The sequence below is a fragment of the Mustelus asterias genome, chromosome 5 (genome assembly GCF_964213995.1).
Source record: "Mustelus asterias chromosome 5, sMusAst1.hap1.1, whole genome shotgun sequence".
NCBI lineage: Eukaryota > Metazoa > Chordata > Chondrichthyes > Carcharhiniformes > Triakidae > Mustelus > Mustelus asterias.
Window position 1 is genome coordinate 104,149,637 of NC_135805.1, and position 26,653 is coordinate 104,176,289.

General features: G+C 43.6%; 1 long non-coding RNA gene across 1 annotated transcript in view; it reads right to left on the bottom strand.

The window, feature by feature from the left end:
* Positions 1-26,653, bottom strand: part of LOC144494150 (uncharacterized) — a 95,095-nt gene continuing 68,442 nt past the window's right edge. Inside the window, exons 2-3 of the long non-coding RNA XR_013497825.1 lie at positions 7,749-7,818; positions 1-60 (exon numbers count right to left, since the gene is read on the bottom strand). This is a non-coding gene — a long non-coding RNA (uncharacterized LOC144494150). The remainder of the gene's footprint in view (positions 61-7,748; positions 7,819-26,653) is intronic.

The following is a 26,653-nucleotide window of genomic DNA, read 5'->3' on the forward strand; positions in this document are numbered from 1 at the left end:
CCTGTTCCTTCACCCTGTCAGAAACTACTGAACCCATATCTGGGAGGAAGTGCAAAATCCCTGAAATCAGGACAAATAATAACAACTTAGTGCCTTTAACAAAATGTGCCAGGTGCTTCACAGAGGCATTGTGAGGAAATGTTGGTACTGTGGTAACGTCACTGGACTAGTAATCCATAGGGCAAATGCCCTGAGGACACAGGTTCAAATTCTCAAACTATGACCTCTCGCTCTGGACTCCCCACCATTGGGAACATTCTTTCTGAATCTGTCTTGTCTAATTCTGTTAGAATTTTACACGTTTCTATGAGATTCCCTCTGAAACTCCAATGAATATAATCCTAACTACTTAGTCTCTCCGCATATGACCTGCCATCCCAGGAATCCACCTGGTCTGGCTACAGATCCCCTGTAATGTGGTTGACTCTTAGCTGATCCCTGAAATGGCCGACCAAGTGACTCCGTTCAATGGAAATTAGGGATGGGCAACAAATGCTGGCCTTGCCAGTAACACCCACAGCCCAAGAAATAATAAATTAATATGACAATGGGCAACAGAAGGAGATATGAGAAAGGTCTGGTCAAAGAGGTAGGTTTCAGGAGCGTCTTAAAGGAGAAAAGCAAGATAGAGAGGCAGAAGGGGCCAAGGCAAAGCTGAGAGCATTGCCACCAATTGTGGAATAATAAAATCAGGAAACAAAGTTAGAGGAGCACATATGCCTCGAAGGCTTGTAGCGCTGGAGAAGATTACAGTGATAGAGAGGGAGAGGCATGGAGGGATTTGGAAGCGTGGGTGAGAATTTTGAAATGGAGCTATTGTTTAAACAGGAGCTTCAAGGAGCACAGAGCAGGACTGGGGCAGCAGAGTTCTGGGTGACCTTTGAAGTTCCAGGATTTTGACCCAGCGACAGTGAAGAAACAGCAATATCGTTTAAAGTGTGTGGCTTGGAGGAGAAGTTCCAGGTGGCGAGAGTACTAGTTTTATTTGGGCAAGGCACCAAAGGTGAAGGTGAGGGTGTGGTCGATCAGAACGGTAGTTGCAGAAATGGTTGTGGTGAATGGAAAGCCAGAGGCTGGATAATTAAGAGCTTTAAAAAGAAAGGTCAGCATTTATATAGTGCTTTTTACAAGTGTGCTTTTATAAGTAAATCGAGGAAATCTTCCCTCTTTAGCTGCATGACTGCACTGCAACCCAACGTCCCACTGCAAGTTACACACCAGTCAGTCTCTTTAAATTACTGCATATTTGCGAGCATACAAAGTAAACTTAAAGGGGCCACCCACTTAAACAACTTGTCCATGAACTCCAAAAGAAATCAGTGGGAATTGGGGGAGAATTTCTTCCCCCAGAGATGGCTACAGAAAGAAATAAGAGTTTGGAAGGGGAAATGGGATGTAGGTGGAGCGTGATACAAGGAAGTGATCATAGGTGACCTTATCTATGATAGATACAATGGGGTAGCAAAGCCAAGTCGGATGACAAGATCAAGGAGGTGGCCGTGAATATGGGCTGAGGGTATTACATGGAGAGCGAGATCAAGGGAAGATTAGATCGCAGTGAACTCAGGGAAGAGAGGGAGAACATAATGTATTAAAATGGGGGTTAAAATCCCCAGGGATGAGAAACCACTGAGTGCAGAAAAGGTGGGAAGCCTCAAAAATAACTCATTGCAAAAATGGCATGGTAATTGGGTGGGTGGTGGAGAGCCAGGATTTTAATGAGATGTAAGAGAATTGGAACAGCATAAGCTTCTCAAAGGAGGAGAAAATGCCAGAGTAGCAAGAGGACAGACCAAGATGAGCTTTAGTTATCAGAGCAACACCATCAGCAACATGATGGTCTGGGCTCCAGTGAAAGAGAAAAATGTGTGCACCTTTCAGCCAGGTTTCCCTCAAGACCACAATGTCAATGCAATTATCCACAATCCGTTCGTGAATGATTAAGGGCCTTGGTCACAATTAAATGGACATTCTAGAAAGCGATGCAAAGTGAGGCAGTGAGAGTTGAACCACTGGCAGCATACACAGGGTTAACACTGAGAGGGTTATGACACAGAGGAGATTGGCAAGATCAGCTCTCGGTCAGAGCGCTGGGCAGGAAGGTCAATGGGAGAACATGATGAGGCAATTGGGATTGCTGCTCGTGAAGAGGAAGAGTTGAGCGTCTTAATGGGGCTTTTGGAAAATCCCAAGGGAGGCACAGTGGGAAACTGCAGGGGGGCAAGCTGGTGACGGTAGCATGAGAGTCATAGGCTAAGGAGTGCTCAAGAATTCAGGTAAGAATTTGGGAATCAGAGCACCTAAGAAGGGAGAAAGGAGGCATAAGAATAGGAGAGAAGGGTCGAAGCGGGATAAAGAGAAAAGTAAAAATAACGAGGGTGATAATAACATGGAAATGAAGCAATGGGCTCAGATCTGGAGAGGCAGCTCAGGTGCACACAATAAAAGGACACGAGGACAACTTAGGCCTGGTTACATAGCATGAATTAGGTTGCATGTATCCTAGTAATAAATGGGGAAAGGAGAGGAGCCAATAAGCGAGAATCTATGGTTAAAGTCCCATAGTGGACTACAGAAGTCCTGAGTTGGTAGGTAGGTGGAGTGGACTTGAAGCACTGATGAACTGTTGTTCACATTCAGAGAAAGTGTGGCAAGTTGAGTAACGTCCAGCAGCAGAGGGTGCAATGTACGTGCCACACCACTCCCTATGGATTTCAGCAATGTGAAAAGTGCTGGAAAACACCCACAGCAAGGATCATGGTCAGCAGTGAGAGGTTAAGCAAAGGCATCAGCTGGAGTATTAAGCTTCAGAATGGCAATACTGGCCCATCACAATCTGTCTAATTTGCATAATTTGCATGTCTGCTAACCCCCTCAACAAAATGATGCAGGCAGAACACACCTACAAAGCAACCAACGTCTTTAAAGGGAAAGGTTGACCAAATTGATTTTCAGGAAGAACGTGCATGTTTAAGAATAGACACAAATCATGTTAAGACATATCTTTCTGTTCCTGCTATCATCAGAGGAAAAAGTAGATGTAAATAAATTGTGGTAACAGAAATGGATGGAAAACTCCAAAACGTTATACCTCCATATTTATCACTGTATGAATGGAGAATCCTGAGAGGTGTAGAGGAAATGAGGGATCTTGGAGCAAATGTCCACAGATTCCTGAATGTAGCAGGACAAGTTGGTGAGGTGGTTAAGAATACATAAGGAATCCTTTCCTTTATTAGCCAAGGTGTAGGATACAAGACCAGGAAGATTATGCTGGAACTTTATAAATCATCACTGTGTCTCCTGCCAACACAAGATGTTCGCCGATTCCCACCTGTACATGTGCAGACCAGTGGGCATGTGCAGAAAACCAATGCCGTCGCTGCTGGAGCCTACAGCTCGGAATAGTGTTCGACTATATTGTCTCATCTTAACATTCACAGCAACCTACAATCCACTTACTTTGCTGGGATCATGAGACACTTACCAACATGACTGCAATAAAATATCCCACAAGAGAAAGATTTTAGCTTCCCATCTGCAAATCCTTCCCTTCTAACTCCCTATAAAAGGGGTTTTAAAAATCCATTAGTCAGTCCAGGGTAGAAATTCACAACATTCTCTCCTTCTGCTGTTAGGGCCAGTAATGACTGCGTATACGCCTTGCTACACATTGCCCCAGCTCAATATGATGGCTGTTGTCATAATAAAACTGCGCATGCATGGCATTGGCAGCAAATGCAGCCATAAAACATCAGTTAGGACACAATTCGAGTGCTTTGTGCAGTTCTGGTCACCTCATTACAGAAAGGATGGAATTGCACAAGAGAGGGTACAAAAGAGATTTAGGAGAATGTTGCCAGGACTGGAAAATTGCAGTTATGAGAAAAAATTCAATGTGTCAGCATTGATCCCCTTGCAACAGAGGAAGTAGAGGGGAGATTTATTTGCAAAGTACAAAACTGTGAAGAACCTGGATGGAGTGGACAGAAAGGGTCTATTTACCTCAGCAGAGAGGTCAGTGACGAGGCAGCATAGATTTAAAGTGCATAGATTGATCAAAAGATTCGAGAGGTGATGAAGAGAATTTATTTCACTCCAAGGGTAGAAGGGATCTGGAACTCACTGCCTGAAAGGATAGAACAAAGAACAAAGAAAATTACAGCACAAGAACAGGCCCTCCAAGCCCGCACCAACCATGCTGCCCGACTTAACTAAAACTCCCTACCCTTCCAGTGAACATATCCCTCTATTCCCATCCTATTCATGTATTTGTCAAGACGCCCCTTAAAAGTCACTACCGTATCCGCTTCCTCTATCTCCCCCAGCAATGGGTTCCAGGTACCCACAACTCTCTGTGTAAAACATCTGCATCTACCGTATCCGCTTCCTCTACCTCCCCCAGCAATGGGTTCCAGGTACCCACAACTCTCTGTGTAAAACATCTGCATCGTACATCTCCTTTAAGCCTTGCCCCTCGCACCTTAAACCTGTGCCCCCAAAGTAATTGACTCTTCCACCCTGGGAAAAAGCTTCTGACTATCCACTCTGTCCATGCCTCTTATAATCTTGTAGACTTCTATCAGATCGCCCCTCAACCTCCATCATTTCAGTGAGAACAAACCAAGTTTCTCCAACCTCTCCTCATAGCTAATGCCCTCCATACCAGGCAACATCCTGCTAAATCTTTTCTGCACCCTCTCCAAAGCCTCCACATCCTTCTGGTAGTGTGGCGACCAGAATTGAACACTATATTCCAAGTGCGGCCTAACTAATGTTCTATAAAGCTGCAACATGACTTGCCAATTTTTAAACTCAATGCCCCGGCCGATGTAGGCAAGCATGCCGTATGCCTTCTTGACTATCTTCTCCACCTACTTTGCCACTTTCAGTGACCTGTGTACCTGTACACCCAACATGACTCAACTATCTACACATCCTTTCCCAGACTCATCATCCACCAAGTCCTTCTCTTTGGTGAATACTGACGCAAAGTACTCATTTAATACCTCGCCCATTTCCTCTGGCTCCACACATATATTCCCTCCCTTGCCCTTGAGTGGGCCAACCCTCTCCCTGGCTACACTCTTGCTCTTTATATATGTATAAAAAGCCTTGGGATTTTCCTTAATCCTGCTGGCCAACGCTTACTCCTTGCTTAAGTTTAGTAGAGGCAGAAACACTCAACTCATTTAAAAAGTGGTTTGACATGCAACACAAGTGCTGTAAATGCTGGCCAGCCAGCGACGCCCATGTCCCACGAATAAATCTCGATCCAGAACTTTTGTTTCTGGAAAAAGAACTTGAACCACAACCTGTGACTCAGAGCAAGCGCAGCATGGTGGCACAGTGGTTTTAAAAAAAGAACTTCAAATCAAATGCTTGAAAGCAGGGTTAAACTGGGTGGTTAGTTTTTTTGGCTACACAGACATGATGGGCCATGTGACCTCTTTTTGTGCAGTAACTTTATTTGATTGTGAGAATTCTCCATACTTGTTTATAATCATTAGCAAACATTAAGATTTTTTATTTTTTATTTATTAATGCTTTACTCAAGGCCAGTCGCAAAGAATTTCACTCCAAGGGTAGAAGGGATCTGGAACTCACTGCCTGAAAGGATAGAACAAAGAACAAAGAAAATTACAGCACAGGAACAGGCCCTCCAAGCCCGCACCAACTTACTTTATAGCACTCCGGCGCCTGTTCGGGTACACTGAGGGAGAGTTTAGCATGGCCAATGCACCTAATCAGCACATCTTTCAGACTGTGGGAGGAAACCGGAGCATCCAGAGGAAATCCATACAGACATGGGGAGAACATGTAGACTCCACAGAGTGACCCAAGCCAAGAATCAAACCCAGGTTCCTGGCGCGGTGAGGCAGCAATACTGTGCCACCATGCTGCAAAAACACAAGAAATAGAAGTCGGAATAGGCCACTAGGCCCTTCAAGGCTGCTCCGCCATTCAATACGATCATGGCTGATCTATGCCGCCCTCAACTCCTTTTCTGTGACATTTCCTCATAGCTCTCTATTCCGTCTCGATCTACAAATATTTATCCACCTCCACTTTCAATACTTCTAATGACCCAACCTCCACTACCCTTTGGGGCAGAGACTTCCAGAGAATTATGTCCAAACAATGCTAGTACCAATGGCAATAAAATAATACAGCTCATGATTTAGAAAGTTCTTGTGATGCACATATGCACTATTCTGCATCAATGGTCCAAAATATATTGTACACTCCAGCTTCTCCTGAAATTCCACATGTTAAACATTGCAAATTCAAACTGGCTTCCATTTACTGCTTTCTATAAAAGGTCCCCATTGCTTGTGCGTGCTGTATGGGCAAGGTGTGTGCTTAAGAGTGTGTCAAAAGATATATGGAGTCACAGAGGCATTATAGCCCATCAAGTGCATACTGGCTGTTTCCAAAGCAATTCAGTCCCATCCCCTGCTCTATGCCTCTTGCTCTGCAAGTTTATTTCTCTCAGGTGCCCATCCAAATTCCTTTTGAAATCATTTATCGCGTTTACTTCCACTACCCTCATAGGCAGTGTTCCAGGCAATCGCCACACGCTGCATTCAGAAACATTCCTTCTTTCTCACACCCCCACAGTGGATCCCTCCCTTGAATCTCTTGCCCAAAATTTTAAATGTGTTTGTTAATATTTTCTTAGAAAATGAATGGTAAACAAGATGAACTTCTTGTAAAATTCTTGACTACTTTAGATGCCATTTTGAAACAAATCTAACATTGATAGTGAGATAATGTGCATTGCTTTGATGAGTTACACTGTTACCAGTATAAAAAAGGAGCATTTCAAAATACTTCCAAAATATCAGCATGTAAAGACCTAGAAACGTCGCGGGGGTTATTTTGCATGCTCATTCTCCCAAAACGTCACCTGAGCCACTGTGAACACATTTTGGGGATGCAGACATATAATCCCCATGATTTTCATAGAAATCATAGAAACCCTATAGTACAGAAAGAGGCCATTTGGCCCATCGAGTCTGCACCGACCACAATCTCACCCAGGCCCTACCCCCATATCCCTACATATTTTACCTGCTAATCCCTCTAATCTATGCATCCCAGGACACTAAGGGGCAATTTTAGCATGGCCAATCAACCTAACCCGCACATCTTTGGACTGTGGGAGGAAACCGGAGCACCCGGAGGAAACCCACGCAGACACGAGGAGAATGTGCAAACTCCACACAGACAGTGACCCAAGCCGGGAATCGAACCCAAGTCCCTGGAGCTGTGAAGCAGCAGTGCTAACCACTGTGCTACCGTGCCGCCCCGATTTTCTGTGCATTAGAATGAACTGATGGGGAATCATGGGGAGCGTATATCCAAAATCCTAACAACCCTGCTCCCAAGCAGTAGTGAACTGCTCTCCAAGAAGGAATAGAGGAAATGTATACTGAAAAGGACAAAAAAAATGTTCAGGCAACGAGATGACAAAGATTTAGAAACAGCTGGCCTGTTTGGTTCCTACATGAACCGATCATGTTCAATCAAACTCGTCCAGTCTCAAACGTTAGATAACTTGCTCTGCCCTGCACTGCATTACTGACAGGGGCTGAATACTAGCTGTGATAGATCAGTAATCCAATAAGTATGACTTCTTCATTTTAAAAAGGCGACAGTTCAAAGATTGATATACACCAAGCACAAGCAAAGAAAAAATGGGAACATCCAATGAATAGTGCAAAATGTAAAGGTAGGTTTGTTACCTTGTAATCCTCATTGTTTGATTGGAAGATCTCCTTCACACACATATGGGTGTTGCCTCCAACAGCATGCCTAAATGGCAGAGAGAAGGGAAATCAGGCATCTGTGAATCTCTTTTATATGCTCAGATTGCAACTTTTCAAAATTCAAGACTTGTGAAATTGTGTCCAGATTTGCAGTATCATTCTTTCATTCCATTTTGCAAATGCTTAACATGTTAACTGTTGCATCCACTGGAGATTCCTGAAAGAAGGGTTTCCCTTGATAATTCAAGCAGTAGATTCCAGATGAGACAGTCCAGTTGCGAGGTCAACATTACAAAACCAGTGCATACCCAAATGGAAAATCCCCTCCAAGCCAATCACCATCCTGACTTAGAAATATATTGCCATCCTTTCACTGTCATTGGGTCAACATCCAGGTGAACATAAAAGATTATGTAGCATCAAAGCACTTGACCAAAGTAATCTCCGATCATTTCAGTGGATTTTAAGGAGAGTTCGAGAAGGGTTCCACGCTGCAGGAGATTAAAGAGTTAGGGAAAGGCATAGCTTCTCAATTTACTTGTTGTGGGATCTTTTACATCCATCTAGATAGGTACACAGAACCTCAGGCCAACCCCTCAACTGAAAAGGTGATGGCAAACTAACCACTTTGGACCTCTCCACTGGTGCTTCCCAATATTCTAAGTATTTGGAGGATGTCATGACATATACATTGGGTAACTGGGAATTTAATTCTGGGCTGCTCCTGTTTATTAGCATACTTGTGCTGTGATTTTTTTGTGTCAAGATACAAATATGCTGGAGCCTTGGGCTGGATCAAAGAGTTAAGGGGGCCACATAAAAGAATGACATTTTTCCAATGGGATCCAAGGGGCTGCTGCCCTGTGGATCCAGAACTGGCTTGCCCAAAGGAGGCAGAGAGTGGGTATAGATGGGTCTTTTTCTAATTGGAGGTCGGTCACCAGTGGTGTGCCCCAGGGATCTGTTCTGGGACCCTTGCTGTTTGTCATTTTCATAAATGACCTGGATGAGGAAGTGGAGGGATGGGTTGGTAAGTTTGCCGACGACACGAAGGTTGGTGGGGTTGTGGATAGTCTGGAGGGATGTCAGAAGTTACAGAGGGACATAGATAGGATGCAAGACTGGGCGGAGAAGTGGCAGATGGATTTCAACCCAGATAAATGCATAGTGGTCCATTTTGGCAGGTCAAATGAGATGAAGGAGTACAATATAAAGGGAAAGACTCTTAGTACTGCAGAGGATCAGAAGGACCTTGGGGTCCGGGTCCATAGGACTCTAAAATCAGCCCCGCAGGTGGAGTAGGTGGTTAAGAAGGCGTATGGTGTGCTGGCCTTTATCAATCGAGGGATTGAGTTTAGGAGTCCGGGGATAATGATGCAGCTATATAAGACCCTCGTCAGACCCCACTTGGAGTACTGTGCTCAGTTCTGGTCGCCTCATTACAGGAAGGATGTGGAAAAGATTGAAAGGGTGCAGAGGAGATTTACAAGGATGTTGCCTGGATTGAGTGGCATGCCTTATGAGGATAGGCTGAGGGAGCTCAGTCTTTTCTCCTTGGAGAGACGTAGGATGAGAGGAGACCTAATAGAGGTATATAAGATGTTGAGAGGCATAGATCGGGTGCACTCTCAGAGGCTTTTTCCCAGGGTGGAAATGGCTGCTACGAGAGGACACAGGTTTAAGGTGCTGGGGGGTAGGTACAGGGGAAATGTTAGGGGGAAGTTTTTCACACAGAGGGTGGTGGGTGAGTGGAATCGGCTGCCGTCAGTGGTGGTGGAGGCAAACTCAATAGGTTCTTTTAAGAGACTCCTGGGACTTAATAGGATGAAGGGTTATAGGTAGGCCTAAAAGGTAGGGATAGGAAGGAAGGAAGGAAGGAAGGAAGGAAGGAAGGAAGGAAGGAAGGAAGGAAGGAAGGAGAGGGGCGTGTTAACCGGGAGTGTCTCGGAGGGAGGTGTTGACCCGTTAGAGAAAATCTCCATTACAAGAGAGGAAGTGTTAGGTTTTTTAGGGAACATTAAAACTGACAAAGCCCCAGGGCCTGATGGCATCTATCCTCGACTGCTCAGGGAGACGAGAGATGAAATTGCTGGGCCTCTGACGGAAATCTTTGTCGCTTCTTTGGACACGGGTGAGGTCCCTGAGGATTGGAGGATAGCGAATGTGGTCCCGTTGATTAAGAAGGGTAGCAGGGATAACCCAGGAAATTATAGGCCGGTGAGCTTGACGTCCGTGGTAGGGAAGTTGTTGGAGAGGATTCTTAGAGACAGGATGTATGTGCATTTAGAACGGAACAATCTCATTAGTGACAGACAGCATGGTTTTGTAAGAGGGAGATCGTGCCTTACAAATTTGGTGGAGTTTTTTGAGGAAGTGACAAAAACGGTTGATGAAGGAAGGGCCGTGGATGTCGTCTATATGGATTTCAGTAAGGCATTTGACAAAGCCCCACATGGCAGGTTGGTTAAGAAGGTTAAGGCTCATGGGATACAAGGGGAAGTGGCTAGATGGGTGGAGAATTGGCTTGGCCATAGGAGACAGAGGGTAGTGGTCGAAGGGTCTTTTTCCAGCTGGAGGTCTGTGACCAGTGGTGTTCCGCAGGGCTCTGTACTGGAACCTCTGCTATTTGTGATATATATAAATGATTTGGAAGAAGGTGTAACTGGTGTAATCAGCAAGTTTGCGGATGACACGAAGATGGCTAGAATTGCGGATAGCGAAGAGCATTGTCGGGCAATACAGCAGGATATAGATAGGCTGGAAAATTGGGCGGAGAGGTGGCAGATGGAGTTTAATCCGGATAAATGCGAAGTGATGCATTTTGGAAGAAATAATGTAGGGAGGAGTTATACAATAAATGGCAGAGTCATCAGGAGTATAGAAACACAGAGGGACCTAGGTGTGCAAGTCCACAAATCCTTGAAGGTGGCAACACAGGTGGAGAAGGTGGTGAAGAAGGCATATGGTATGCTTGCCTTTATAGGACGGGGTATAGAGTATAAAAGCTGGAGTCTGATGATGCAGCTGTATAGAACACTGGTTAGGCCACATTTGGAGTACTGCGTCCAGTTCTGGTTGCCGCACTACCAGAAGGACGTGGAGGCATTGGAGAGAGTGCAGAGAAGGTTTACCAGGATGTTGCCTGGTATGGAGGGTCTTAGCTATGAGGAGAGATTGGGTAGACTGGGGTTGTTCTCCTTGGAAAGACGGAGAATGAGGGGAGATCTAATAGAGGTATACAAGATTATGAAGGGTATAGATAGGGTGAACAGTGGGAAGCTTTTTCCCAGGTCGGAGGTGACGATCACGAGGGGTCACGGGCTCAAGCTGAGAGGGGCGAAGTATAACTCAGACATCAGAGGGACGTTTTTTACACAGAGGGTGGTGGGGGCCTGGAATGCGCTGCCAAGTAGGGTGGTGGAGGCAGGCACGTTGACATCGTTTAAGACTTACCTGGATAGTCACATGAGCAGCCTGGGAATGGAGGGATACAAACGATTGGTCTAGTTGGACCAAGGAGCGGCACAGGCTTGGAGGGCCGAAGGGCCTGTTTCCTGTGCTGTACTGTTCTTTGTTCTTTGTTAGGCACAACTTGTGGGGCCGAAGGGCCTGTTTTGTGCTGTAGTTTTTCTATGTTTCTTTCTATGTTTCTAATGACTCAAATATCTAGGGATCTCTATTGCATCAGTTGTATGGGTTGCTTATATTAATTGCTGCTGAAATGTGCAAAAGCTACAAGTCAGTATTTAATGCCGTTTTAGTGAGGTAAAATCTCTCTTCAGGCATTCTAAGGAGACCCTGCTGCCAGAAAATACAAAACTTTCCTATCTTGAATATGAACTAAAACAATGTATTTAAATTTATTTAATTTCTTTCCACTTCTATGAGTAAACCTGAGTGGCTCTTTTCATTACATTTCAATTCACTAAACCACAGCAACTCTTGCAACTCACTTCAGTCCCTATTTAATATACAAGTCTCTTGTGCCCATTACAAGAATTTAGAAATTCTGTGCTGGTTAAATCTTAAATGTTTTTGTTGATATCTACTTAGCTCTCAGATTTATACAAATTTCAGTCTCTGAGAAGTCAGTTAGTTCAAAAACGTCATGCCAAAAAACTGCAAATTTAGAATTCAACTTAATCCTCTGTTGCTCTTAGTGACCAGATACCTGAGCCAAACTGATTTGCAATACTCCTAGGTACTGTTTATCATTAATCAAACTGCCTGGTCAATGGGACCTGGAGGGATAGACCTGGCACTGAGCTTAGAAATTCTTCCCAATTAGTCTTAGATAACTTAACAAGCCAATGCCCTAATGGGTAAGCAGTCCAGCTTGGACAAACGGCAGGACGATTACGTGTGCTAGTAAACTATAGTTCAGCTGGATAATTCCAAGAGCATTTCTGTGCACACTTGGGGGGTGTCCAAGCCTTGGCTTTTGCCAACCCGAATCTAAGCTCCCTGGTAAGTAAGAGATAGGATCATAGGATCTTAAAGCACAGAAATAGATCATTAAGAAATCATTCAGTCTACATGAAGAAATTTATCCTCATTCACCCCTCGGGTTAATTTGCCAATTGTGTTAAATATGTGACTTCTGGTGACTGACCCACTTACCATTGGAAACAGTTCTTCCTTATGTGTTCCACCAAAACCCCTCAATTTTGAATACATTTGTTAGGTCTCCCTTTAACATTCTCTACTCTCAGGCGAACAATCACAAATCTCTCCACATAACTTAAGTCCTTGAAATCATTCGGGTAAACCTCTCTACCCTCTCCAAGGTCTTCACATTGTTGATAAAATGTGATGCCCGTATTGTACACAATGCTCCAGTTGGGGCCTAACCAGAGATTTGAAAGGTTTAGCATGAACTCATTGTTTTTGTATTCAATGATTCTGTTTACAAAGCCAAGAATCCCATATGCTTTCTTAACTGGCTTATCAACTTGCCCTGCCACATTGACTCTGCCAAATCATATTATGATTTAAGTGCCCTTTAACCACTTCCTCAATAATGGTTCCCAGTATTTTCTCGACAACGAATATCAGGTTCTAACTGGCCTTCGGTTAGTTTCCTGTTTTCTCTCTCCCTCCTTTCTTGGCGGGTGTAATATTTGCTTCCTTCTAATCCACTGGGATTTGGATCATCTCAAAAAACATTTCATAAGATTTAATCAAACATTCTTTTAGCATAAAACGTTTTTGAGAGGATGCATTATGTTGAAGAACAGGATGTTTTATTAAATGGGATAAACTATTCTGTCAAAAGGATTTTGAAGAATCATGTGTTTGGAAGCACATGATCAAGACAGTCTGAAAGGACTGTAGTAATCTCAAGTTAAGTTTGATTGCGAAACAAAAGACAAATCCTTTCAAACAGACTTTCGTCCAGCTTCAGTTTCCAGCATTGATCAATGCTTACATTCGAATTTTTGTAAAATCAATCAATAAATTGTTTGATTCAAACAGTCAACACCAATACTGAACTTACTGAGATCTAGGACCAATCCAGTGTGTTTAATGGGCAAGGTTAAGAATATCATTGATTCGGTAACTGTGAACGGAGTTCTCTCATCTGGAACTAATCCCATGAGGGGAGCAAGAAGAGGGAGTGTTTCGCACTGTGGGGGTGGGTGGAAAACCACATCATATCCTCCAGCCCTCACCTCATTCATTATGCATCTGGGGGTTTTGCGCCATTTTGCGTGGCAGAGCGGGCATGTTGGCATGCATCCCACCATTATATCTGGGGGACAAATTGAAAAGGGGACGAACATCACTGACCCACCATTGAAGAAAGGAGATGGACCTCCTAAAACTGAAGCTGGATCTCCAGGAACACCTTGAGGCTGGAAAATCAACCCCCTCAATGACATGGAATCTGGAAGATCCACCCATAGATGCTTTCCGCCCCCCCACCCCCCCCTCCCCCCCCGACCCCACTACTGAAGAAAAGCTGACCTTTGTGGGAAACAGGCACAAGTAGGACTTTACTCCCTTTGCAACTCCTCTTCCCATGTGCATATAAAATATTCCACATGACCACTGGAAGGAGAGCAGCAGAGTCCTCTCTGGCTACCTGGCCAACATTCATCTTCAACCAGCATCACTAAAACAGGTTAACTGGTCATTGGCACATTGTTGAATGTGGGAGTTTGCTGTGTGCAAGTTGACTGATGTGCTCCCTACATTATAACACTGACTTCGCTTGAAAAAAGAAATTCATCGGCTGTAAAGTGCTTTAGGAAATCTCGGGGCACAATCTCACCGGCTGTTCACGCCACGCCCCCGCTGCAGTGAGATCGGAGAATTTGGTGGCCAGCCCAAATCTCCATTCACTGCAGCAGGATGGGAAAATGCCGCTGGCGTGAGCAGTGGTAAGATTCCAGCCTTGGGGTTGTGAAAAACACCACATTAACTTAAGGTGTTTCTTCTTTCTACTCGTGCGGAACCTTATTGAACCTTATCTACTGCATTGCTCTTGTCCATTCTTATTCCTTCAAAGTTGTATCATGCATTTTTTTCCATTACATTCCCCTCTCTATGGGCTGAATTTTCGCAGTGTTGAGGAGACTCCGTGAACCTTTAAAATGGCTAAAAGGAGTAGATTCCAGGATTTCCGCACCTATTCCCTGTGCTCCTGATCTCTATTGGTGCAGGAAAAAGGTGGAGACTCCCAAACTGGCTAGCTCCATTGAGCGGGCAGGCATCACCTAGCCCCATGCGATGTTTGTGGAGTTGGACCAACTTCTCAAGGGCGTGTGGTTCACGGTCCCTCAGAGGTATCATAATTCTTAGTCTGCATGAGGGAATCATTTGAAAATTAACTTCAAAACATTCTCACCCATGCCCTCCTCATGTCCAGCATCCACCCCAAATGGCCACTAATACCCTCCATGTCAACCTTTGCCCCCGAACAATCCCCATAGCCTCTGATCGACATTATGCCAACTTAGTACCAACTCATGACAACCCACGTCCTCCACTCAAACCCAATGGCCCCTTATACCCTCCAGGACAACTCATAGCACTTCCATGCCCATTCAGTAAACATTATGTGCCAAACCAATGAATCCTATGGTAACAATGGCATGTGTGGAAAAGTTTAGAAAACAGCCATTCATAACTTTATTTTTAAAAACCGCTGTTACTACAACCTTATAAAAGTGTCAATCGACCAGACCTTTAAAGTATCAATCGCAGAAACTGTAAACACCTCTTTATCTTGTGAAGGAAACATTGAGCCATTGACAAAATAGATCTAAAACTAACAAACATTGTTTTCCTTTGTGTGTTATTCCAACAAACTAACGACATTTTGGGTTCTGATGATATTTTAAAGGTCTTGTTGATTGACACATTTATAGGATAGCAGTAACAGCAGTTTTGTTAAAAACTTACAAAGTTTGTTACATTTTCTATACATGCTATTGTTACTGCATGATTCATTGGTTCTGTACAGAGTGCCTAATGGGTGAATGGACATAGGAGTGAGTTAGCATGGAGGGTATGAGGGCCATTGGAGGTGGGTGGAGGGGCAATGCTTAACATGAGTTGGCACTCTGTTAGCATAGAGGCTATGGGACCATGGAGTTGTGGAGGGGCAAGAACTGGCATGGATGGGAGTGAGGGGATGAGGGCTGGGAGGGCCATAGCACTGAGGCAGGCCTTTTAACCAGATGCCTTAGCACTCAACAGCCCACAACCATATCCATATGTTTCCGGGGACAGCAGTCCCAACCCAAACACACACCCGCCCCACTGGAATGAAAATCATGCCTTTCCAGGCACTTTCCCTTGAGATAAACATGCCAAGACACAAGATTACCCACTTCAAACATGAAAATCCAACTCTATTTTTTTTATTTAATGTCATCATTTAACAAAAATTCTAACATTTTCATTTCTAAAGGGTCTATGGCTCCTTAGATTTCATCTAATACCCACTTTCCGCAGAAAGGGATTAGATTTGCTGTCTGCCAGTCCTCTGACCTATTCCCATTTCAATTGAATTTTTAAATATGGATTCAAGTATCTCTGTTAATTCTTCCCACGTGTCTTCTGGCAAAATCTACGTGTCCTTAAATAAGAAAGAACAAATTGTCTAATGTGTAATTATCTCATGATCTCTCGAGTAACTGCAGTAAATCCAATAGATAGCATATTAAAAATATGATTAACGCAGCATCAGCAACTATTTATACACTTAAAAGTCCTTCCAATTTCTCCATTTAGATTTCTGTTATTCCTGGATAAATAGCACTGGTTATCAACTCGGTCATGAATGGAAATGATCCTGCAATGTTTGCATTCTACTTCAATTCCTCATAATCTGTATGTTCCAATGAATGCTGTACTAATTTTTAAAGAATTACTTTTTAAACTTTAGAAATGCTTTCGCAGCAGGATTTAAATAAATTTGTTAACAACTCTATTAAAATAACTAAGAAAAGGCAGATCACACAAATGCAATAAGCATTCTTCTCTAATAATCAACAGCAATAATATCTCAGCTAATCTCCCTGATCTGTAAAATAATTAGGTGAATCTATGCACCATTTTGATAAGTCAAGTCTACATTAGGTCTGTCATATGAGGAGAGACTAAATCGGTTAGGATTATGTTCACTGGAGTTTAGAAGAGTGAGAGGGGATCTTATAGAAATTTATAAAATTCTAACAGGGTTGGACAGGGTAGATTCAGAAAGAATGTTCCCAATGGTGGGGGAGTCCAGAACTAGGGGCTTGGGGATGAGGGATAAACCTTTTAGGACTGAAGTGAGGAGAAATTTCTTCACACAGAGGATGGTGAATGTGTGGAATTTACTCCCACAGAATGTAGTTCAGGCCATAACGTTGTCTAATTTTAAAAAGAAATTAGATATAGCTCTAGGGGCTAAAGGGATCAAGGATATGGGGGAGGGAGGGGGGGGGGTATTGAATTTGATGATCAGCCATAATCAAAATGAATGGCGGAGCAGGCTCGAAGGGCCGAATGGCCTACTCCTGCTTCTAGTTTCTATGTTTCTATAGCTCTAACCTCCTGTCAACTGCCATGTCAAGCATAATCTGCTCTTTACAAATTGAAGTTGGCTCTTTCTGATGGACCCAGACCATTTGAGAGTGCACTGATAAAAGATCAATAAGTACATTTCTGCGTCCATCCACACAGAACCATTTTCCACTGCTTGGCTTCTGCCTGAAACTTAAAGGCCGGGATTGAATTTTCCAGCCCTATCACGCCCTATCGCCGCTGCAAGTGAGGACACAGAATTTGGCAAAATTCAGCCCCAAGTGTTTTGTTTAGAAACTGTACATGATACACATTGCTATGACATGAAAGTCAGAAATGGAAAATGTTTGGAGAACATCATGCCTTTAAAACGTTAAATTAGGGTGAGGCGGCTTACCTGAGCACTTTGGAAACTAGGTTCGACACCACCCTGAATCGACACTTCATCCAGTATCAAACTAAAGTCATGCCCCTGCACTCCTCGACCCTCCCTCCACCCCGCTCCCCCGCAACAGATTCTACCTGGATAAAAGCAAAGTGCTGCAGATGCTGAAATCTGAAACAAAAACAGGAACGCTGGAAAATCTCAGCAGATCTTTGGGGCACATAGTGGCACTGTGGTTAGCACTGCTGCCTCATATCACCAGGGACCAGGGTTCAATTCCCAGCTTGGGTCACTGTCTGTGTGGAGTCTGCACGTTCTCCCCGTGTCTGCGTGGGTTTCCTCCGGGTGCTCCGGTTTCCTCCCACAGTCCAAAGATGTGCGGGTTAGGTGGATCAGCCGTGCTAAATTGTCCCTTTGTGTCAGGGGGACTAGCTAGGCTAAATACATGGGGTTATGGGAATAGGGTCTGGGTGGGATTGTGGTCGGTGCAGACTCGATGGGCAGAATGGCCTCCTTCTGCACTGTAGGATTCTATGATTCTATGACAAAGAGTCATCCAGACAGTCCACAGACCTGCTGAGATTTTCCAGTATTTACTGCTTTTGTTTCAGGTTCTATCAGGAGTTGGTACAAATCTGAATTGGAAGCACAACATTTGTGTGAAGCTCAGATCACTTCGTAATGGCACTGAAATTTCAGAGTAAATGAACTTCAAGTATTAATTTTTATCTCTAGCAATTTTTAAAAATTCCCTAATGCTTCTACTTGAAACAGGAGAATGTGAGCCAATCTTAATACATTCCTCACTATTCAGTGAAAACATTGCAAATTCTTCATATGATAACTGAACTTCATTATATGGGGCATTTTTTTCAGCTAAGTCATAGGAAGTAAACAAGGTGAACAGGTTTTTGTGGCAAATGTCAAGGACTTGACAGTTCTACATCTGGAATAAACAGCAACAGTAAAGACAATTTTTTATATTTGGCAAAATCAAAGTGAATTGTCTACCATAGTCTGCTTGTGTGTTTCCAAGGTTGCAGAGAAGAAACAGCAGGAGTATTTCTATCTGACTGATAAATTGGACAGCTGTTTGGACGGTCTTAAGACTTGTCACTTACATTAGGCAACCAAAATGTAATTGCAAGCCACCTTTTCAGTTTTTAAGAAAATCAGTAAGTTCTCCATGTAACTTAAAGAACATTTTTGGTTTGGGAACCTCAAGTTTTTAGACATAATCACCACACATTTTGCTAGTTCCTTAAAATAACTGAGTTTTCAAAACCTCACTTTCTGGACAATCTGATAGCATATATGTTTCTCAATTGTTTAAAACAGCTCTATGTATTTTTATTGCAACTATACGAAGTCCGTTTGAAGTCACAGGAAGATTACCTCAAACGAAATCTCATGCCAAATTCATTTGGCCTTCAGTTCTATGTGTATTGGCAACTGTGAAAACAGCACCATTTGTTTTCTGTGTCAAATCTTTGTACTTCATTTTGTACTGGTGAGCAGTCAGCAAAGTAAGAAGTCTCACAACACCAGGTTAAAGTCCAACAGGTTTATCTGGTAGCACAAGCCACAAGCTTTCAGAGCGCTGCTCCTTCATCAGGTGAGTGGGAGTTCTGTTCACAAACAGGGCATATAAAGACACAAACTCAATTTACAAAATAATGGGTGGAATGCGAAGTCTTTACAGGTAATCAAGTCTTAAAGGTACAGACAATGTGAATGGAGAGAGGGTTAAGCACAGGTTAAAGAGATGTACATTGTCTCCAGCCAGGACAGTTAGTGAGATTTTGCAAGCCCAGGCAAGTCGTGGGGGTTACAGATAGTGTGACATGAACCCAAGATCTCGGTTGAGGCCATCCTCATGTGTGTGGAACTTGACTATCAGTTTCTGGTCAGCGATTCTGCGTTGTCTGCGATGTTACTTCATCATGTTCTGCGATGTTGCTTCATCCGTGTCCACAATGTCTTCACCTTCAACAACTTGTTCTTCATCCAGACATACGGAACAGCCATGGGGACCAATTTCGCACCTCAATATGCCAACATCTTCATGCACAGGTTCGAACAAGACCTCTTCACCACACAGGACCTTCAACCGACGCTATACACTAGATACATCGATGACATTTTCTTCCTTTGGACTCATGGTGAACAATCACTGAAACAACTATATGATGACATCAACAAGTTCCATCCCACCATCAGACTCACCATGGACTACTCTCTGGAATTGGTTGCATTCTTCGACACATGCATCTCCATCAAGGACGGTCACCTCAGCACTTCACTGTACCGCAAGCCCACGGATAACCTCACGATGCTCCACTTCTCCAGCATCCACCCTAAACATGTTAAAGAAGCCATCCCCCATGGACAAGCCCTCCATATACACAGGATCTGCTCAGATGAGGAGAATCGCAACAGACACCTCCAGATGCTGAAAGATGCCCTCATAAGAACAGGATATGGCGCTCGACTTATCGATCGATAGTTCCGATGTGCCACAGCGAAAAACCGCACCAACCTCCTCAGAAGACAAATATGGGACACAGTGGACAGAGTACCCTTCGTCGTCCAGTACTTCCCCGGAGCGGAGAAGCTACGACATCTTCTCCGGAGCCTTCAACATGTCATCGATGAAGACGAACATCTCGCCAAGGCCATCCTCACACCCCCACTTCTTGCTTTCAAACAACCGCTCAACCTCAAACAGACCGTTCTCCGCAGCAAACTACCCAGCCTTCAGGAGAACAGTGACCACGACACCACACAACCCTGCCACAGCAACCTCTGCAAGACGTGCTGGATCATCGACACGGATGCCATCATCTCACATGAGAACACCATCCTTCAGGTACACGGTACATACTCTTGCAACTCGGCCAACATTGTCTACCTGATACGCTGCAGGAAAGGATGTCCCGAGGCATGGTACATTGGGGAGACCATGTAGACGCTGAGACAACGGATGAATGAACACCGCTCGACAATCACCAGGCAAGACTGTTCTCTTCCTGTTGGGGAACTCTTCAGCGGTCACGGGCATTCAGCCTCTGATCTTCGGGTAAGCGTTCTCCAAGGCGGCCTTCACGACACACGACAAAGCAGAATCGCTGAGCAGAAACTGATAGCCAAGTTCCGCACACATGAGGATGGCCTCAACCGGGATCTTGGGTTCATGTCACACTATCTGTAACTCCCACGACTTGCCTGGGCTTGCAAAATCTCACTAACTGTCCTGTCTGGAGACAATGCATATCTCTTTAACCTGTGCTTAATGCTCTCTCCACTCACATTGTCTGTACCTTTAAGACTTGATTACCTGTAAAGACTCGCATTCCAACCATTATTTTGTAAATTGAGTTTGTGTCTTTATATGCCCTGTTTTGTGAACAGAACTCCCACTCACCTGATGAAGGAGCAGCACTCTGAAAGCTTGTGGCTTGTGCTACCAAATAAACCTGTTTGGACTTTAACCTGGTGTTGTGAGACTTCTTATTTTGCTTATCCCAGTCCAACACCGGCATCTCCACATCAGAGCAGTCAGCAACACAGACTACTTTTTTTACACCTTGGCTGCTGACCAGAAGTTTTTTTATGTGTTTTTAGTCCTTAAGAAACACAAGTTTGCAATAAAGAGGTACAGCTGAGACTTAGTTACTCACAATACAGTGTCCACCTTGATTTGAGATCCAAAATAATTATTTTCCATAATGCAAAAGGTTACAGTACCCATCACATGGTGAACAAATAAGTAGGTCAGGGACACAATGCACTCGCACCCCCGATGACATTAGTTGTTGCTTTGCCAATTCAAAGATCAGCATTGATTAGGCCAAAAGCCTATCTTGTTTTTCTTCCGCTGCTCCAACAGATTAAAACAAACATTTTGGTGTAAACCGTTCCAAACTCAGTGGTGCCAGAAGCTTTATAAAGGACACATTAAGTATATGATTGTACTTTCAGCACCTATAAAGTGACGTAGATACATAAATGGAGAAAAATAAATAAATTTAGCTTTCGCAGGGTAAGACTAGGGCAACAAATTAGCAACTGAAAGTCCCTGTCAGTTAGCAGCAGACGCATACCTTAATAACCCTTTGGAAGAAAGCAGAAACACAGCTAATTCTGAAGAAAGACTATTATGGTTTTGCATTGTTTCACATTCAGTTTAAATGTTGATAGCTCTTCAGTTACCATTTAACACAAGCTGAAGGCTGGCCTGCTGGACTTAAAGTGAACCTTTGCTTCCCGCAAGTTTGACAAAGAGGTCATGTGGTCTTCAAGTCCGATAATGATCCACATCTAAAGTAATTGATTAATTGTCACGCTCCCAATATCATCCAGTTTGTATGCACCATAAAAGTGGAAGGCTCATTCTAGGAATATGATGACAGTAAATTGCAATTTCCCTACTGATCCTTGAGGCAGAGGACACAGGTTACGAAACTTGGTGTTATACGAGCAACCTTTTTCTCATTTTGTTAAAAACTAATCCGTTGCAACTTCTGTTAGTTTCTTAGCAACAGCAATTGTTAAAAATTTTAGTGACACAAAATTACGATTTTCTAAAGTAATACAAGCAAGTCAATCATAAGACGAGATAGCAAAGCACGTACAGAATGGGAAAGTGAGGGAGAAAAGTAGACAGAAAGATGGGTGAAAAATATTTTTCCCCACACATACTAGAATCCACATTCTGAGAGGATAGTTTTGCTTGAGCTGCTGGTAGATATTTTGAGAATTATTTTTTGTTTTTGCTTTAAGCTCATTGTTAAGGACTCATTATGTGAATAAACCACTAAAAAACAGAGCAGGCTCTTGTGAAAGCAAAGGAAGTCTTGGCCAAGACTCGCTCACATTGCCACTTTCCAGGAAGGCCTGCTCCATCTTGTGCCAATCAAGCACCGGACAGGCCAGAAGTGGGCCTTCCCTTGGATCAAGGTCCCCTCGGGTGGAAGTCCTGCCCACTGAGAGATGCTGGCCAATCAGAGGCTGACAACTCTTCAGTACTCAACAGCGCCAGCAAGGAGACAGTGGCTGCTGCAGGAACAACATTCGCCTAAGTACTTGGATCACTAAGGGATCCAGGCACAGTTGAGTGATGACAGTCATGGGCTCATTGGTTTTCTCACCACATGTTGAGCTCCCCCACTTGCTTCTGGGTTAATACCCTTAATTTCTCTCTTAAGAGACTCAATTGGTGTGGGGGTGGGGTGGCCATTGGTTGGAGTCATACCGAGCACAAAGGAAGATGGTTGTGGTTGTTGGAGGCCTAACATCTCAAGTCCCAGGGCATCACTGCAGGAGCTCCTCAGGGTAGAGTCCTCGGCCCAATCATTTTCAGCTGCTTCATCAATACCTTTCCTCCACCAGGTGTGAAGTGAAGAAATTCACTGATGACTACATAATGTTCAGGCTTGGGCTGATAAGTAGTAAGCATCACACAAGTGCCAGGCAAAAACCATTTAAAAATTACAGAGTCTAACCATCTCCCCATGATATTCAATGACATTACCATTGCTGAATCTCTTGATCAACATCCTGGGAGCTACCACTGACAAGAAACTGGACTAGCTGCATAAATACTGTGACTACAATAATGGGTCAAAGGCTTGGAATTCTGCAGCAAGTAACTCACCTCTTGACCCCCCAAAGCCTGTCCATCTACAAGACAAAATTCAGGATTGCGATGGAATATTCTTCACTTCCCTGGAGGGTACAGCTCCAAAAACACTCAGTGCTCGACAACATGCCAGACAAAGTAACCTGCTTAATTAACACCGCAGCAGACATCCTAAACATTCACTCTCTGCACATCAATGTTCAGTGCCAGCAGTCTGTACCAAGTACAAGATGCACTATTAAACCAATTCACCAAGACTCCATAGAATCCCGACAGTGCAGAAGGAGGCAATTAAGCCCAGTGAACCTCCACCAACAACAATTCCCACCCAGTAGCCCTATTTATTTACTCTGCTAATCCCCCTGACACTAAGGGGCAATTTAGCATGGCCTTTGCCAACACCTTTCAATCCCACGACCTCGATCATCTAGAAGGACAAGGACAGTTGATGGATGGAAACACCACCAAGTTCCCCTCCAATTCACATGTCATTCTGATTTGGAACTTTTATCACTATTTCTTCACTGTTGTTGGGCCAAAATCCTGGAACTTTCTCCCTAACAACACCGTCGTGTATCTACACAACACAGACTTTTCTTAATTCATTCATGGAATGGAGGCTTCACCGGCTGAGCCAACATTTATTTCCCATCCCGAATTGCCTTTGAACTGAGTGGCTTGCTAGGCCATTTCAACAGGCATTTAAGAGTCAGCCACATTGCAGTGGATCTGGAATCACATGTAGGCCAGGTAAGGATGCCAGATTTCCTTGCCTAAAGGTCATTAATGAACCAGATGCATTTTTACAACAATCGACAATGATTTCATGGTCATCATTCGACTTTTCATTCAAGGTTTTTTTTAATTGAATTCAAATTTCAGCATCTGTCATGGTGGGATTCGAACCTGGGTCCCTAGAAAATTACTCCAGGTGTCTGAATTAAAGGTAAAGTTCCCAGAGTCCCAGGTGACCATAGGCTGCTCTCAACTTTGAGGGGGAAGAGCTAACTGATGGTGATTTTAACCTGAGGATTGCCACACCTCTAGTTGTGAGGCAGACCCACTGTAGTATATTAGATCCAGTTTTAGCTCCGGGTAGGTGGAGGCAGGATCAAATTGGGCCCGAAGTAAATCAGGTGGTCAAGGATGTGAATGAGTACAAAGGCCAGGCTGGTTAGACTGCTTGTCTCAGTTCTCTGTGACTTTGCCCCTTGTTTTAGAAGCTGTTCCACCCTCTAGCCCCTACCCTGCACACCCCTCACCCATGCTTCCTCCAGGCTAATCATGGCCTCCACGTCAGGCCCCCATGGCCACGCCACCTCCATGCCACTGTCTGTGTGGAGTCTGCATGTCCTCCCCATGTCTGCGTGGGTTTTCTCCGGGTGCTCCAGTTTCTTCCCATAGTCCAACAGATATGCTGGTTCGGTGCATTGGCCATGCTAAATTCTCCCTCAATGTCCCCAAACAGGCACCAGAGTGGGGTGGGGTGTTTTTGTGGAGCCTGCAAGAGTGGAAATGTGATATGTAGTGTGACTGAATTAGGCAGGAGCTGAAATTTTGATTTCCTGACGGCGAGCTGAGATACCAAGATGAAGTCAGGCCTCACTATCCTGTGCCAGGGGGGATTTTCACAATAACTTAATTGCGGTGTTCATGTAAATCTACTTGTGACACTAATAAATGAAATAAACCTCAGAAACCGAGTGGATATGAATACTGCTCTCACTCTTACAAACTTGATAGTGAAAAAAGCTCCCATTTAACAAACCTAGTCAAAGCCTTTAAACTCAAGGAATTAATTTCCAATAAAAACAAACTTTTACTTTGACCTCACATCAAAGACAGCTAATCCTTTAACTGCCATTTTAAACATTCAATCAAGTTGTGAAATCAGAACCCCCATACTGAAATAATTATAGCTTTTGAAATTCAGTCAAGCATTCATAACAACATAATACTAATCCTAGAGGAAATTTCAAGAAAGAATTCTATCGAAACTGCTTGAACTGCTGGTAATTCCACTCCACAACCCGCCCCCACCCACTCACACCACTAGCTCACCCATGCAGTCCTAAGTCTTCATGCAAACTCCCTTATGCCACAGGGTTCAACAAGAGAAATCACTGACCTCAGAGACAACTGCACAACGCCAACTGTAGCCTGTCACCTTTAAATGAGAATGAAGGTAGGATATATCTTGAAGGTAGGATATAATTTTAAAAGTTTTATGTTAATGAGTATTTATGACAAGCAAATGTATTACAAGTAGGAACCTGGCACAGGATAGTGAGGCCTGACTTCATCTTGGTATCTCAGCTCGCCGTCAGGAAATCAAAATTTCAGCTCCTGCCTAATTCAGTCACACTACATATCACATTTCCACTCTTGCAGGCTCCACAAAAACACCCCACTGTATTCAATGCATTTCCAAACTGAGGAATAATTAGCTATACACTATTACGATATTAATAAAATATAACTCAAACAGGATTAGTTATTCCTATGTTATTTTATATATTTATTATTAGTCTCTCAAGTAGGCTTACATTAACACTGCAATGAAGTTACTGTGAAAATCCCCTAGTCGCCATACTCCAGCGCCTGTTTAGGTGCACTGAGGGAGAATTTAGTGTGGCCAATGCACCTAATCAGCATGCCTTTCGGACTGTGGGAGCAAACCAGAGCACTCGGAGGAAGCCCACGCAGACACGGGGGGAATGTGCAGACTTGGTACAGACTCTGACCCAAGCCGGGAATCGAACCCGGTTCCTGGCAGTGAGGCAGCAGTACTAACTACTGTGCCACCGGCCAACCATATGTCAGATTGATAAAATAATATTGATATTTGTTCTTACTACAAATGTAACGGCAAATTACAACAGTTGCTATTTTCTATTTAAAAAGACCTCTGCTTCTTATTAATTCAGATTTTGTTTTGGAATTTCATCAGCCCTACAAGCACAGTATTGTGGCATCACTAACAATTACATTGTGTAGATAATAGCTCCTATTCCCTGCTATCAAACAATTACAAAGACAATTCAACCAATACAGACAGGTTAAAAGAAACAGGAAACCAGTTTTTTTTTAAAAATAAATGAATTTTCCAAACGCCTGATTTAGCAATATTCAAGTTAGATGTGACAAATGTTAGGGAAGGAGGAAGGTGCAACAATGTATTACTCAGTTGATGTCTCTTGGGATAGATTTGATTGTTGTGACTTTGAGTGCTAAAAGCCACATGATACGTTTCGATACATTTAAGGGTTTGTAACCAAAAAAAAGTTGATTGTGTGGCAAAGAAAAAAATCAATGGGGCTGTTTTTTGTCAATCTGCATTTGCAGCAGGGAAAATGGAAAACAATTTCTAGCCTTGCTTCCATTAAAAAAAAATCCAATTTTCTGATCATTGAAAATTAAAAATTGATAGCCCCAGATTTTTCTTGGGATGCAGATGAGGAGCAGTAAGTCCACATAAATGGTGCTGGTGGGAGGCCGAGGCCATATTAAACCCTTAACTTAATCTGCAAATTGGATGTCAGACTCCCATCCTAACCCTGTGGGAATAATTTGGTGCTCAATGGCTGGGAACGGGATTTTGTGCAGAATGTGACCACCAGGAATCCAGGTGATCATTGTATTTGGACATCAAGCGGGAGACCTGCTCCTACTGGCAGAAGTAAGGCAACAGAGAAAAAGTTGGCTTACCTTCCTGGCCTTGTCCATGCCCAGAATGCGCTGGCGGATTTGGCACAGTGCATGTCTTGTGCAATTTATAGTTAAAATTGCATCAGGGTCCCCAATTGTGTCATATGGCCCAACTTAAACATAACAACC